This window comes from Polypterus senegalus, chromosome 2, assembly GCF_016835505.1.
Source record: "Polypterus senegalus isolate Bchr_013 chromosome 2, ASM1683550v1, whole genome shotgun sequence".
Classification (NCBI taxonomy): Eukaryota; Metazoa; Chordata; class Cladistia; order Polypteriformes; family Polypteridae; genus Polypterus; species Polypterus senegalus.
In genome coordinates, this window is record NC_053155.1 from 198,084,352 (window position 1) to 198,101,642 (window position 17,291).

The following is a 17,291-nucleotide window of genomic DNA, read 5'->3' on the forward strand; positions in this document are numbered from 1 at the left end:
CAATGATTTTCTCAGCTGAACAAATCACCTGCTGTAACCAAGTCTTAGAAAGAGGGGAAGCAGAAGGAAACCAAATGGTGATGGAGGAGGTCACAATACTCTCAATGATGGCTTGTGACGATGTGGGTTCTGGCTCCACACTCCCTTTGATGTTTGGGAACCCTTGAACCCAACACCGTCGATAATGTTGCCGAGTGAGCTAGTCAATGGAGGCAAATGATTCCAGCAAGGGGAAGGTATACAGTGCAAAAGTGCTTTTATTTAAAACAGTCAACAAAAACAAAGTTCATAAATAGTGCAGTTCTTCAAATTCATTAAATAAATAATCCATAAAAAGAACGTGGAGTAAAACCAATAAATAGAAAAAACAATCCTTAAAAACGAGAGGTTAAAATCTTTTTAGGAAGCAGTCTTAAAACCATCAACAAATCCGGTGCTTTTCTGTATGCGTCTCACCTGCTTATCCCGTATGGGCCAAGCAGCAGGCAAGACGCTCTCTACAGCTGCCCTCCTCAAACACAAGCAAGACTGGAGACCTCCCGATCCCTGGCTTCGGTTTGGCTCTCATCCCAGCCTCGAGACTTGGACTCCTTGGTCTCCAGGACGCTCACACCAAGGACTGCCACTCCAAGCCTCCCGACTTCCGCTGCCTTTCTGCGGCTCGTCGCTTTCACCTTGGTCACTCCCGCTACCTGCTCGCTCAGCGGGAGCGACATCAACACAAACACGTGGGTGTCGGCCTAACACCCAGCTTCCATGCAGCTGTCCACGAGCGCTCATTCGCTCGCACGTCCGCTCGCTCTTCGCGGCTCTCTCCCTCTCACCGACCTGCTTCCTCTCCTGCTCCCGGTAACCTCCGTCCTCTCCTTTCCTTTCTCTCTCCGATCGTTTCTTTCTTCTCCGAACGTTTCTTTCTTCCCGATCGTTTCTTACACTACCCCACAACCGACTCGCGCTTCTTTTTAAAATGACGAGGGCCACAGCAGCTGCAGCATTAGCCGCGGGACAATCATGAATGTGGGCAGTTCCTCACCTGTGCACTAGGTGAGAAACGCCCACACCCTACGGATCGTCCCACGGCCCACTATGGCCCATCGTCCCTCACTAAGCATGAGCACATTGATTATTTATTTAAAATCAATGGCCTTTTCTCCACGAGCTGTGGACCCATAACACCACATGGCTAAGTAAAAATTTAACAATATACACCTTAATATGCCAAGCTTCTTAAGCTGGTGAAGGAAATACAATCTCTGCCTGGCTTTCTTGATGATGTGCTTGTGTGAAAGTAGTCCCTAGGAATTTAAACAGCTGAACCACAGACACAGTCTGGCCCTTAATTTGCAAAAGTTAGTGACTTGTCGGCAGAAATCAATCCACATTTCCACTGTCTTAATATCATTGATGCCCAAGTTGTTACAAGAACTTCATTCTACAAAATGGCCCACCTTTCTTTTATAGGAAGACACATCATTATTGGAAATGAGATCCACTACAGTTGTGTCATCTGCAAGCTTTAGGATTTTTACAGATTTGTCCATGGATCTACAGTCATTTGTATAAAATGAAAACAGGAGGGGTGAAAGAACACAGACTTAGGGGGAGCTGGTGCTAACTGACATTGGATCTGACATTTAAGGGCTCAGTCTCACATACTTCCTACCTGTCAGAAAACTCATAATCTACTGGCAGACACCATAGGTTACGCCTAACTGGAATTCCTTAAAAAAATAACACGGTATTGGGTCTAATATGTAAGTTTGGAAGCAATTATCTGGCTGGACAAAGCCTCAGGGGAAACTGGTTCACATTGTGAACATTTGCAAGAGGTCCGAGCCATAGTTCCTATATTCATGAAAGTACAGGAGAGCTCATAACCATCATTCTGAGAGAATTGTAGACCATTAATTTTATCTCAAATCAAGTCAATCTGATTTATGTGCAGGGCCATTCTGTGTGAGCTTGATAACTGTACTCTATCAAACAAAAATCAGTGATTATTTTCGATTAATGTTAATCGAATTAGAGAAATGTGCTGTCCTAGCAGCTGAAAGTGTGCATTTACAAGTTTTTCTCTGTGGGCTATTTCATGCCTCTGGCAGACCCAGTGTGGAACAGCTCACCAGATTCAGTTGTGCCCCAGCTTCGGCTGCATTAGAAGCTTGGCAGAGCATTACATGAGAAGATACTTAGCACCAGGGATATGCAACAATGTATTAAATATGACTGCTTTAATATGCCTACCATTGCTTTGTCTCAAACATTATAGCGCCCTGAAATGGGAGGACCATATAGAAAGAGTGTTGTAATTTCTGTGTGGCATGATCAAATTAATGCAAATACCCTTAAATCAAAATCTGCAATGTGTACTTTAATCACGTTTGAATTGTTTGATTGGTAATTTTAAACTGTGCAGAAGAGGGGTAAATTAATGAAAAATGTGTCTTTGCCTCAAACATTATGGAGGGCATTGTAGCTACCTTAATACGTTTTTTTATTTTCATTTAATTCCTTTAAATGTCTTAGGTCAAGATTGCTTAAGAACTCTGTAATGGACTGGCAGTTCTTCCTTGCACTCGATAATGGAGGGATAGGATCCACAACTCAGCCCCGCACCCCAGGACTGTATTTTACAGGTTTAAGAATGTTTTGTTATGATTGTAAGAAAGAGAATAAGAGATGTGCATCAAATGAACTAAGTATCTCTGTGCCATCCAGCTATTGAACACCCCAATGTCATTTGACTTTGCTCATATATACTCGTCACTCTTGTTGTCGTCACGCAAAGTCCTTGAGATGGTCCAACCATATTAGCACTTGCTCACTGAAAGGACCAAGTATTCCTTTGGTATATGCTGTCCCTAGCTACTGTAATTTTTTCCCACTTATTTGCTGTTTACAATAGAGCAGGCATCTCTTTGAATACTTGTAGACCAATTAAAATTTTTCTGTTATTATATTCTGTACCAGTATTTATTCAATATTTCTAACAATTATTCCAGTAGTTGCATTGTTGCTCTTAAAGTGGCACTACATAGTAACCTGTAGTTTTCCACAAGTGTGTCATTTTCTTTTTCACTGTTTCATTATTCCACTTATATTTGAAAAGTCCTATTTTGCAGGTATTTTCATTATGTAATCTAAATGCTGTGCAGTTTTGCCTCATGTTTTTTTTCTGACACTTTGTTTTCTAAAATTCTATGACATTTTCCACGTATTCTTATTACTAAATGAAAATCTGACAGCATTGTGTGTATTTATATACTGTATTACTCTAAGAGAATTTTGGAAACATCCTATGTAATCCATGAAAACCACCAATGGTGATCTGGAAGGATGGCTAACAACTGTGGACAAGTCGGGGCTCCCTGGGAAGTTCAAGGCCTACATTTGCCAGCATGGAATTTTCCAAGGATCCTTTGTCTGCAGCTCATTTACAAAATCCCCATGACTGTAATGAAGGTTTTGAGCATAAGGTAAGCAGCTACCTACGCAGATGTTTGGGCGTGCCATGTAGCTTGAGCAGAGTAGGGCTGCATAGGAACAACAATAAGCTTAGGCATCCATTCAGCTCTATCAGGGAGGAATTCAATGGCAGATGAACACCTTTAGTATGTGGGGTCTAAAGATGCTGAAGTATCTTGAATGGCCATCATTGTAAAGACCGAGAGGAAGTGGAAAGTGGCTGAGACAGTCCAGCAGGAAGAAGCTCATCTGAAGCACAAGGCGCTTATTGAGAGTGTAGGACAGGACTTGAAAGCTCATCTCACTGACCCAATATAACATCATCAGTGAGAAGGAAAGGTGGAAACTGGTGAAAAAGGATATGCGCACTTCAGTGTAAGAAAAACAAACGAGCAGAATCATGGCAAGGCGGAAATGGGGACCTGGATGAAGGTGGAACAGGTAATGGAGTGGAAGGTCACCTGACAGGACATCTGGAAATGGGACCCTCTGAGGATTAAGTTTTTGAGTCAGCAGGTCTACAACATCCTTCTTAGCCCATCCAACCTGTTTACATGCGGCAAGGCAAAAACTCCGGCATGTCCCATGAGTCTTAAAATGGGCACTTTTGAGCACATCCTGAGCAGTTGCTCCAGGGCACTATGCAAGGGGCGTTATTGCTGGTGTCACGACCAGCGGGATTAGGAATGCAAGTGCTACAGCCAGGATGATTGCATTTGTCAAGGAGGATGTGCAGCCCATGGAAAGAACCAAGAAGAACTTTGTTGGCTTGCTCTATACTGTACAAGACTGGGTGATGACTGTTGACCTAGATAGGCAGCTGAAAATCCCACCAAGTCCACTGTGAGACCAGATATCCTAGTTTCTGAGGTTACAAAACAGTTCATTCTCCAGGAGCTAACTGTGCCTTGGGAGGAGAGGATGGAAGAGGCACAGGAGAAGAAGATGGAAAAGTACCAGGAACTGCTGGTGGTCCGCCATAGAAAACAATGACGGACCAGGTATATGCCAGTGGAAGGGTTTGCAGACCATTCCATGAAGAAATAACCACATGATTGAAATGTAGGCTTTTACTATTAATTCAAAGGGTTTAACAGAAATATCGAATGAGCCATTAAGGAATGACAGCCATTTGTATACATGGTCCCCCCCATTCTCAGGGGCTCAAAGATATTTTGGGAAATTGAGTGACAAGCTATTCCATAGCCAGGTGTGAGCAGTTACCTTATTATTTCATTAACCATTATGGAGGTATAAGGTCTGGAGTTGAGTCCAAGTGTGGAATTTGCATTTGGAAGCTGGCACTCTGAACTCTCAATATGAGGTCCAAAGAGCTGGCCATGCAAGTAAAAACAGGCCATCATTAGACAGAGAAAACAAAACAAACACATCTGAGAGATAGCAGAAACACCAGGAGTGGTCCAATCAACCATCTAGTAACATTCCTAAAGGGAAGGAATGCACTGGTGAGCTCAGCAACTCCAGAAGGCCTGGACACCACAGAAGACAACTGTGCTGGATGATCATAGAATTCTTTCCTTGGTGAAGAAAAACAAATTCATGACATTTAGCCAAACTAAGAACACTCTCTGTGAGGTATGGCCTATCATTGCCGAAGTCTACAATCAAGAAAAGACTTCACGAAATTAAATACAGAGGGTTTACCACAAGCTGCAAACCACTGGTAATCCTCAAGCATAAGAAGGACAGATTAGACTTTGCTAGAAAATAATAAAAAAAAAAAACAGATCAGTTTTGGAACTGTTTTCTTTGGACTAATTAAATTAAGATCAATATGTACCAGAATGAAGGACGGAGAAGAGTACGGAGAAAAAAAGGAATGGCTCATGATCCGATGAATATAACATCATCTATGAAACATGGTAGAGGCAGTGTTATGGCATGAGCATGTCTGACTGCCAATGGAAGTCAGTCACTGGTGTTTATTGTTATTGTTATATTTAACTAGCAAAATACCCGCGCTTCGCAGCGGAGAAGTAGTGTGTTAAAGAAGTAATGAAAAAGAAAAGAAAACATTTTGAAAATAATGTAACATGATTGTCAATGTAATTGTTTTGTCACTGTTATGAGTGTTGCTGTGATATATTATATATATATATATATATATTGTGAACGCTGGCCCCGGCACAGACAGACGGACACCATATTTTTTCCACACACTATTTATTTATATACACTATATACAAGTCTTTTGCTCACGTGCACCCCCAGTGCCTTCTCGCACCGAATTCCCCAAAGTCCAGGCCCACAGTCCTTTGTGCCTTCCTGGCCGCCTCCAGTCCTTCCTTCCGCTCAGTCCACTTCCTCCCGACTTCCACACTCTGACTGGAGGGAGGCGGCCCCTTAAATAATGCCCCGGATGAGCCCCAGGTGTTTCCGCCTCTTTCTCTAGCCACGCCCCAGCGTGGCGGAAGTGTCGGCTGCTTTCCTGGCGGCTCTCCGGGCGCCACCCAAAGTCTTCCCAGGAAGTGCCGGGCTCACGGGATAATTAGGCCCTGGGGCGCCGCCTGGCGGTGGCCACGGGTCCCTACAGGGTAGGGCTTTCATGCCCTGTACCCGAGGCCCCCTGCCTAACCAGGACGGACGCCCCCACTCCGTCTGGAGGAGGCACTTGCCCTCCTCTTGTCCTCCAAGGCGTCCCGGCCGGGCTCCAGCCCCAGCCGCGACCGTACGGGATGAACCGGCATCGGAGCGCCGCCTGGCGGTGACCACGAGCCCCTACAGGGCTGGGCTTCCATGCCCTTGACCCGTGGTCCCCAACAGGACCAGGACGGACGCCCCCTCGCGGTGTGGAGGAGGCACAAGCCCTCCTCACGTCCTCCAAGGCGTCCCGGCCGGGCTCCAGCCCCAGCCGCGGACCGTACGGGATGAACCGGCATCGGAGCGCCGCCTGGTGGTGACCACGGGCCCCTACAGGGCTGGGCTTCCATGCCCTTGACCCATGGTCCCCAACAGGACCAGGACGGACGCCCCCTCGCGGTGTGGAGGAGGCACAAGCCCTCCTCACGTCCTCCCAGCGCGCCCCGCCGGGCTCCAGCCCCAGCCGCGGACCGTACGGGATGAACCGGCATCGGAGCGCCGCCTGGCGGTGACCACGGGCCCCTACAGGGCTGGGCTTCCATGCCCTGTACCCGTGGTCCCCAACAGAACCAGGACGGACGCCCCCCGCGGTGTGGAGGAGGCACAAGCCCTCCTCACGTCCTCCAAGGCGTCCCGGCCGGGCTCCAGCTCCGGCCGGGCTCCAGCTCCGGCCGGCGACTGCATGGAATAAACCGGCATCGGGCGCCCCTGCCGGTATCCACGGGCCCCTACAGGGTAGGGCTTCCATGCCCTCGACCCGTGGCTCCCAACAAAACCAGGACGGACGCCCCCTCGCGGTATGGAGGCCTCGGAGTGTTCCTCATATCGGCTTCTATCCAATCAATGGGTCTGAATATGGTGACGTTACCGTACGCCTGCTAGAGGGCCCTACTGACACCAGCTCAAAATCTGATTAGTTGAAGCGACAGGTTAATCGACATTTATTCTGTGTTAGAGTGCCTGCACAATGGACTGTGAAAGCCTCTCTGCCTGGAAACAAATGATGGCTGAAATGTGATTGGTTAAATGCTTTAAAATGAAACTCCGCCTCCCACGGCTATCAAGCTGCAGTCTATTACAGTATATGGACGAAAATACGTTCCATTTATGACTATTACGCATAGAATTTTGAAATGAAATCTGTCCAACTTTTGTAAGTAAGCTGTAAGGAATGAGCCTGCCAAATTTCAGCCTTCTACCTACACGGGAAGTTGGAGAATTAGTGATGAGTCAGTCAGTCAGTGAGTGAGTGAGGGCTTTGCCTATTATTAGTATAGATATGACTGCTGGCAGAAGTAGCAGGATGAATTCTGAACTCTATAGGGCTATACTATCTGCTTAGATTGAGACAAATGCAGCAAAACCAATTGGCCAGCGCTTCACAGTACAGATAGACAATGAAGCAAAATCATACTGTGACAGCAAACCAAGTACTTTTCAAGGCAAAGAAGTGGAATATTCTTCAATAACCAAGTCAATCAACTGATCTCAACCCAGGTACACATGCATTTCACTTGCTGAAGACAAAACTCAAGGCAGGAGGTCCAATAAACAAGCAGCACCTGAAGACAGCGGTAATAAAGGCCTGTAGGGTGGAAACCCAGTGGAGAAGGTCATGGGTTCCAGACTTCAGGCAGTCATTGACTTCAAAGGATTTTCAACCAAGTATTGAAAATGATTGTTATATTCATGATTATGTTAGTTTGCCCAAATACTTTTGAGGCCCTGAAAATGGTGGGGGGCATGTATAAAAATGTCTGTCTTGTCTACATGGCTCTTACAATGTTTTTGTTAAATGCCTTACATTAAAACTGCATGTCTACACTTCAATCACATCTTGCTTGATTCATTTCAAATCTTTTGTGGTAGTGCACAGAGTCAAAATTATGATTCACTGTCCAAATACTTATGGACCTAAATATACATACTCTCATATGCATGGGCTTAATGAGTCTTTTATGGAGACTGATGAAGGTATACCTGGGAATGTGTGGTATCTGTACTGCCACTCATGTGTCTTACTCTTCTGCCCATGGACTTGAAGACAAAGATCTGGATGAAGTACCTTAACCACGCCCTAGTCCAGCCTTTGACTCCATACTTTCTGGTCTTCGGCTATAATATTAACTAAATAGGAAAATGACATTTATTTTGGAATGTTTTAAAGCATTTCAGAGTGGCCTGGGATGCTATTTTGCCATTCTTTCACTATTTTTTGACTACACAGTTGTGATGGCTGGATACCCACAGCATGGTATCTTCCTGAACCCAAGACATTGATACTTGGTTTCTTCTCTGCTGTTTCACCTCCAATCTCAGTGCCTCCTATTTCTTGTCTCCCCCCTTCTCAGCCATGGGTTTCCGCAGCAGTGCTGAGACACAACAAAAACAATAACAACAATTTAGTTTTTGAATAGCCCAAAATCACATAAGCGATGCCTCATTGGACTTTAACAGGCCCTGTTTTGACAGACCATCCACTGAACGACCCTCAAAGCCCTTTCGTTGCTCCTGCTCCCAGGATTCTCAGCAGGAGGGACCAGTCACTGGAGCACCATTCACCTCATTCTGTGTGGGGCCTCCTCCCGACCACCCTGCCTCCTATCCACTGCATTGGCTCATGCTCTACAAACCTTCCCTCTTATTATTCTTCCCTTTCTCTTTCTTTCTTGTTCCATCCTTTCCTTTTTTCAGTCTCAATCTTCTCTATCTTTCCTGGCTATTCTGCTCAGGCTCCTGTTATACTCTGTGGGGAGAAATGCTTTGCTTCAGATTAGACCAAACTTAATTGCATGTTGGATGGGTGGAGTGGTGTCTCTGAGGCTAAGGATCTGCGGTGGTATCTCGAAGGTTGCCGGTTTGAATCCCCGTCACTGCCAAAAGAGATCGTACTCTGCTTGGCCCTTGAGCAAGGCTATTAACCTTCAATTGCTCCAGGGGCGCTGTACAATGGCTGACCCTGTGCTCTGACCCCAAGGGGTATGTGAAAACTAACAAATTCCTAATACAAGAAATTGTATAAGGTGAAATAAAGAACAAAAAAATGTGAAATTAAACTATTTCACACATACTACGAAGACTATCAACAGAAAACACTGATGCTTGGAGGAATACAGTATGTTAATAGATGGAAAAATATACAAAATGCTGAAAAGCAAGTGTAAGAGATGCAAGAATTCGTCATAGACAAAAGACTCTCCGATGATGAACATCTGAGTTGATCACACATACATGTTAACAAGTAATCAACTACTTTCCCCCTTGAACACCCCATAGCTGCAAGGCTTTGTAGAGGCAAGCACCCACCCAAAACCATAAAGTGCACCGTTTTTTACTAAAAATCCCTATCATATGGATATTATATGGGGATTATCTTTGGTTCCCTGTTCCATTTGGTGTGTTTTGGTTGTCTTTTTGTTTCATAATGCATATATTCTTAAACCAATTTAATCCAATTTAGAGTCATGGATGGAAGGAATAGAGATAGACGCAAGGCAGAAATCAACCCTAGACAGGACATTAGTTCATTGCAGGGCTCGCTCATGGATGAACCCATAAAGGACCAATTTAAAATCCCCATTTAAAATTATGCTCAGTTTTTGGGAATATGGGTGGAAAACTAGAACACCTAGAGAAAGATCAATGCAGACAAAGTGAGAGCTTGACAGAAATTGACTACATATTGCATTTAAATTCAAGACATTGGATCTGTAATGCAATAACACTAGCCATATGCTGAATGTGGTCTTTTATTATGCCATTGGTACTAAAGGCTGACTATTTTAAGCAAGGATTGGAAGATGAAACCAAGTGAAAGTTTGTAACCAAAAATCAGTCCCATCTTTTACTAAAGCTCAATCAGTCCTTACAAAAATAAAATTGACTTCTTCTTGGATTGTGCATTGGAAATTTGTTCACTTTGGATTGCTCTTGCTGGCAAATCCCTTTTTGCCTTGTGTGCTCTATGGAGCGTCCCGTACTTACAGAACATTTTTGTGATAATAAATCTTTTGTCTTATGAAAATTCTGCATGGCCTTTTTTTGTATCTAGCTGTGATTTTTTGACAGGATTTCCCTCTCTAGTGGGCATGTTTGTAAGTGTTTTTGGACTTATGTGCTTTGGGACTCCCAGTCATAATAGCTGTAAACTGAAATGTTCCCTAAAATACTGCCACTTTGGTATAATTCAATATATCTGTCCAAAAATATTAAATATATTTCTTAATATAATTTAAAATACTATTTTAGATTATATCTTTCAAAGTAGACAGTCTCGTACTGAAAATATCATCCAATAGAAATTGTATTGGTGTCTCTTATATTTAGATATATTGTTGCCTCAAATCACGTTTTGACAAAACTCAAATTATAAACATAAAAAGAGAATCAATAGGTAAGAAGGCTGTAATTTGAAGTCTATGTATGCTGGCAGAGCAACCAACTTGAATAAGTTTAGTGCGTTCCAGGGGGTTCAAATTAAATTAGAATTTTTAGGTAAACTATTTCAGGTATAAAGAAAATACATGAATGAACTGCCTTTGGATATGGACAACCAGTATATTGCATGTCTTGTGAACAGCATAGTGTATCTGGAAAAAGGTTTGTTGTTTCTTTATATTTCAGATATAATCCTAAAAATGTATACAGTATTTTAATTGCATGTACACAACAACATACTAAATAATTATGCCGACTTATTTTTAGAATATATTGCAATATATTTAATTTTCATAAGGGAGAAACCACAAAGTAGAGTCAAGAAAACTAGAACAAGAAACCTATATTTCAGAAAGTCAAAGCATAAAGTAAAGCACACCACATGTACAGAATGTGTATCCAATCTTGAATAATCAGGAATTGCGTGATCACCGACGTTTACGCCCCCTATTCAATGACATCAGAGGTCATGACCTTTGGTTTGTACTGCAAAGCAACATGGCTAGCGAACATACACAAGAAAAATCCAAAATAGCGGCACCTGCAAGAAACCGAAATACGTTGCGATACGCCCTTAAACACATTTTAAATACATGTTTAAAGAGTAGAATCAGACTTAACATTTGACAAAACAGCAAAAAAGAACTTAAAAAAGTGTATAAGAAACAAAGAAAAAATGTAAAAAGGAAACAAAATCATGCCAGTCTATAGTACTTTAAGAAATGGGACACAAAATTAATGTTAAATCTCAACTAATGCAAAGAGAAACATTTTTTTTAATAATTGTATTGATTTTATTGTAATCACACAAAAATCCATACAAATAGATCAATTTTTATAAAAATTGGATTGAAAACAAATTAACCCCCACCCCTGAGAGAGAGAGCATGGCCAGCAGAGTAAAACGTAAAGCTAGTAAACATAAGTAAATAGATGAATTAATAAGTAAATAAAGATAAATGGACAAGAAAAAGAAATGGGGAGAGAACCTGCTTCCTCAATTTAAATGCTTATTCTAAAATGTTATTGATTTGGATCCTGCCAGGTTTTGAAATAGTTCTGCACAGATCCTCTAAGTGTGAATTAGATTTTTTCCAGTTTCAAATAGTATATAACATCAGTTACCCACTAACTTAGAATAGGAGAGTTAGGATTCTTCCAGTTGACCAAGATAAGTCTATGTGCCAATAGTATAGTGAAGGCAATCACAGTTTGTTTGTCCTTCTCCACTTTAAGCCCATCTGGGAGTACACCAAACACAGCTGTTAGTGGATTAGGAGGGATTGTGACTTTAAGGTTGTCTGATAGGCATTTAAAGATTTTGGTCCAGAGTGATGTTAATTTGGTGCAGGCCCAAAACATGTGACCCAGTGAGGCTGGAACTTGATTGCAGCATTCGCAGGTTGGATTGTGCCCTGGAAACATTTTGTACAATGTTAAATGAGACAGATGTGCTCGATATATAATTTTGAGTTGAATAATTGTATGCTTTACGCATATGGAGCTCAAGTGAATTCTCTGCATTGCTACCTTCCTCTCCTTTTCTGATATGTTGAGTGAGAGTTCCTTTTCCCATTGTCCTCTTGGATCTTTGAAATGGAGGGACTGTAAAATGGTTTTATGTATTACAGAAATGCCGTAGTTCTCAAGACTGCTCAATATTTTTTCCAGCATAGAGGGAGGTGGGAGGTGAGGAAATTTGAGCAGGTTCTGTTTAACAAAGTTTCTAATTTGAAGGCAGTGAAAGAAATGTGTTGCTGGAAAATTAAATTTGGAATGTAATTGTTCGTAGGATGCAAGACGTTGTCTATGTACAGGTCTCTAAGTGATTTAATCCCAAATGTTTTCCAGATGGGCGGCACAGTGGTGCAGTGGGTAGCACTGCTGCCTCGCAGTTAGGAGATCCGGGTTTGCTTCCCGGGTCCTCCCTGCGTGGAGTTTGCATGTTCTCCCCGTGTCTGTGTGGGTTTCCTCCAGGTACTCCAGTTTCCTCCCACAGTCAAGAGACATGCGAGTTAGGTGCATTGGTGATTCTAAATTGTCCCTAGTGTGTGCTTGGTGTGTGTGTGTCCTGCGGTGGGCTGGCACCCTGCCTGGGGTTTGTTTTCTGCCTTTCGCCCTGTGTTGACTGGGATTGGCTCCAGCAGACCCCCGTGACCCTGTAGTTAGGATATAGCGGGTTGGATAATATATGGATGTTTTCCAGATATTAAAAACTGCATATGTTTGAGAGGGTGGAAAAAGGTGGTTCTCCTGCAGAGGTGCCACAGATAAAAGCTTCTTTATCTTAAAATGCTTCCTACATTGGTTCCATATTCTGAGTGAGTGAAGCGCCATTGTATTGTTAGTATATTGGTGATAATTTGCATTTATTGGGGCACAAAGCAAGGAATATAAAGTACTGCAGGATTTTATTTCTGTTGCGGACCAAGCCTGGGAATATTCATCTATTTGTGTCCCGGTTTTTATAGCTTGTATGTTTGCTGCCCAATAATAAAACTAAAAGTCAGATAGAGCCATGCCACCTTCTGCCTTAGGTCTTTGTAAGGTCGCTCTTTGGATACGTGGATGTTTTGAATTCCAAATAAATGAGGTTATGGTTGAATCTAATTTCTTAAAAAACTATTTATTAATGAATATTGGAATGTTTTGAAATAAAAAGAGAAGCTTAGGAAGGATATTCATCTTAACAATGTTAATTCTTCCAGCTAAAGTGAGATGAAGGGTTGATCATCTATGCAAGCCTTGCTTAATTTTTTCCATACAGACGACAAAATTTTGTTGATAAAGAGCTTTATGTTTACTTGTGATGTTTACCCCTAGATATTTAAACTGATTGGCAATGATGAATGGGAAGATGTCCAATCTAATATTGTGTGCTTGAGAACACTGGAAAGAGCACACTTTTAGTCAAATTAATTCTGAGACCAGAAATCTTTTGAAATTCTGTAAGTGCTGTTAAGACTGCAGGCACAATATTTTGTGGGTCTGATATATACAGTACCATATCATCTTCATATACAGAAATTTTCTGTTCAAGTCCTTCTCTGATAATCCCCTTTATCTGATAAGCATTTCGACAGTGAACTGCCAGTGACTCAATGGAAATTGAAAAAAGTAATGGTGACAAGGGGAATCCTTGTCTGGTACCACGGTCTAGTTTAAAGTAGTCTTAATTAATGTAAATACACACTGAAGCTTCTGGATTGGTATACAGTAGTTTGATCCATGCACAAATGTTCCGACCAAACCCAAATTTCTCCAATGTAGTGAAAAGGTAGTTCCATTCAATCATATCAAATGCTTTTTCTGCATTCAAGGATAATAATATCTCTGGGGTGTTTGACTTTGTGGGTGATTATATTACATTAAACAGGTGTCGAAGATTGGAAGCTAAGTGTCAGCCTTTAATAAATCCAGTTTGATCTTGTGTTATTACCGAAGGCAGCACTTTCTGCATTCTTCTAGCTAGGACTTTGGAGAGTATCTTAACACCATTGTTCAGAAGTGAAATTGGTCTGTATGATGCACATTGTAATAAGTCCTTATTTTGGTTAGGAAAGATGGTGATTAATGCTTGGTGAAAAGTTTGAGGTAGAATTGGAGAATTTCTTATAAAATTCGACAGGGTAGTCATCGGGGCCTGTTGCTTTCCCACTCTGAAGTGACTTTATAGCATGTAGTAATTTAATTCCGATAGTGTCAACGGTTTATCCAATTCCTCTGCACTAAGAGTATATATTTGTGGTATCTGTAATTCATCCAGAAATGCATTAGATTTTATCTTATCTTCTTTAAACTCAGTAGAATATAAGAACTTGTAGTAGTCTCTTAATGTGTGCATTATATTTTATGGCCAATGATTTTGTCTCCGTTTGTGCTGGTGATTGCTAGGATTGCATTGCGAACTTCTTGCTTATGGATTTGTTGAGCTAAGAGCTTATTAGCTTTTTCTCCATGTTCATAGTAATGATTTAAAAATGTGTTGCTCAGTTTCTTTAGTTGTCAAGATGTTGAGCTCTGAGTGCAGAGCCTGTCTTTTCCTATGAAAAGCCTCACTTAGACACCTGGCATGTTCTTGATCTATTCTAGTAATTTCGCTGGTTAGCTCTGATACCTTCTTGGTATCCAATTTATTTCTGTGGGAAAGATATGAGATAATCTGTCCTCTTAAGAAGGCCTTCAGGGTTTCCCAGAGTGTTCGACCTCTAAGAATGTATTTGTCTCTTGGAAACATTTTTATTGGTTCAATTACATTCAGGAGACCATTTAACAACATTCATTTGTAATCTAAAAGTAATTGCTCAACATCGTTCTTTCTTAATTTATCTGTCCATACATGACATTAGCCAAACGACAACCTCATTCAAAAGGCAGTTAGTTTTAAAATTAAATTATGAGTCACAATGTTATTTTTTTTCTTTTTTTGTTTTAGTTTATAGATATCAGTATATTATAATAGAAATAAAGTGTGAGTCAGTTGAAGTAGGTGCAATGACCTCATTGTAGCTCAATTAAAAGCAGCCCTGGGGCATAAGGACTGGTTGCACATATTTGTAATTTAAAGGAGAGCTAGAAAGCATAGAGCTACAAACCTGAATCCTGGAAGGAGAAAATCTCTCCATGTTTGTAGCTGGAGTCCAGTGCTTTGGAGTTAGAAGTGAGGATTTCTGTGTCGAACAGAGCTGAAATGTGAGCATGTTGCCAGACGTGCAGTGATGTTGCTCCTGTCAGTGATGATAGTTCCACTAGCTCAGCAGCCTACCTGCTTGTGGTTTGTAGTCTGCAGATGTGCAGAGGAGAATTGTACAAAAAATTTCTTTTATGAGTAGTGTAGAATTACGTTGGGTTTGGCTTAAAGCAGCAACAATTTAAAGTATGAAGATGTGGTAATAAGGAATGGCTTTATTGGTTTAAACGGCTAAGCAACTCACATTTTGGCTGTTTTGTTAAAAGCTAATGTTTCTTTATTATGTACAATTAAATACTTTTTTTTACTTTATTTTCATTATTTCACATGCAATTAAAATAGAGATCAAATAAAACCCTTTGTATTAGTAAAGCATTTTTAATGGAGGGCTTACTTTGAAAGATACCATATAAAACCACAAGTATACCAAAAGTGAGAACAAGAAAAATAACAGGCAAACATATTGTGTTCTTTCTATTTGTTCGTTCAGATTAATATCTGGCAGATCTCTCCAGGAGTACAACTTTATTACATATTTCCTTGGAAACAGTCAAGAAACTTGCACATACATTTTTGGGAGGAAAAAGCTGCACCGTTTATGCTTTAGACGTCAGTATTATTTAGAAAGGGCAACATTATCTAGAAAGCTATAATTTTATGAAGATTAAAGTACAAGCTGCAAATCTAAGCTTGGTAATGATTGTCTTTGCAGTTCTCATTGAAAAAGTTAGGAAAAAGTCATTGAAGGACTGGGGTGGAGATCCTGAACTGTGATATTCTCCCTTCAGTACATTCTGTAATAAAATTTTTAATGCATACATAACATCCCTCACATAACAGGGAATAGGCTTGTTTACTATATAGACTATTTTTGTCACTAGACTCTGTTCTGTTATAATTGTGAATTCAGTTTAATGTCAGTCCATAAAATGATCCTGAGCATGACTTGCCAGACAAGTCTAATGCACATTTGTGTAGGTAAGCCATTATACATCGGTACTGTTCATTTTGCCATTTGCTTTTGTCCCTTCCCTTAAAGTCTATTTCATTCACTGTTAGTTGTCATTATTAGAATCCAATTAGGGAATACATTTTACCCGAAAGGTAAATTAATAGAAGCATGATAAAAGACAGTTAAGAACTTAAAACTATAACAAAAAAACTAATATTTCTAAATTTCATATGAATGTAAGACAAAAAACTAATTAAACAATTAAATCACTTAGAGGTAAAATCACTGAGTCATTTTGAAACTGGAACACAATTTAAGATTAGATTGTCCATTTAAGTATCAGGTAATGGAGGATCTGTTTCTCAGCTGTAGGTGATGGGGGCGTAAGAGGAATGAAATCAAGGTACCTCTTAAAGAAATGGACAACCAGGAACCTGCCATCTAGTCCATGTACTTTAAGTGAAGCACAATGCTCAGGGATGTGGGCACTCTTTTTTTCCACCACAGCCAATGAAAAACAGTTTGGTGTAATATTAAATAGGCTATTTTTATAAAGTTTATGTAGGTCAATCTTAGAAAGTTAAGTTAATGTTAAAATTCACAAAGGTGTCTGTGTAATTTGAATAGAATATAAGTTTAACATTTCACATAGCTACTTATCTATCTTACGTATGGTATCTTTTTCACCCCAGAAAGTTAACATGTAACAGACCTTTCTCAGCTATTTCTGTAATACTAGAATAATAATTTGCCAGTTAGGAACATAGTCTCTTTTCTAGTAGCATGACTGTTAGATTAACTCACAACTAAATAAGTGGCATACAGTTTTCTGACCGTATGAATGTATGTCCTAACCTGTTTCCTGCAACTGTAGGACAGAAACTTAAAGAAATGTAACAAGGTACCTCAGCCTAAAACACCTTATACAAGTTTTGTAATATCAATTTTTTTTCTTTATTTTCATGCAAACTATTTTTGTTTTGAATTTTTCTAAAACTTGTAAAACAAAGATATTTGGAATTATCGGCATATGTGTCACACTTATTACCTGAATTGTTCTACAAAGATCCTCTTCTAATCTTTTATTCTGGTGTCAGACCTAATCTGGAGTATTGTGTGCAGTTTTTGTCTCTGTTTTATAAAACA

The 17,291-nt window shown here is 40.8% G+C and overlaps 1 long non-coding RNA gene across 1 annotated transcript in view; it reads left to right on the forward strand.

The window, feature by feature from the left end:
* Positions 1–2,907, forward strand: part of LOC120523648 — a 32,998-nt gene extending 30,091 nt beyond the window's left edge. Inside the window, exon 4 of the long non-coding RNA XR_005632674.1 lies at positions 2,527–2,907. This is a non-coding gene — a long non-coding RNA (uncharacterized LOC120523648). The remainder of the gene's footprint in view (positions 1–2,526) is intronic.
* The last annotated feature ends 14,384 nt before the right edge of the window (positions 2,908–17,291 follow it).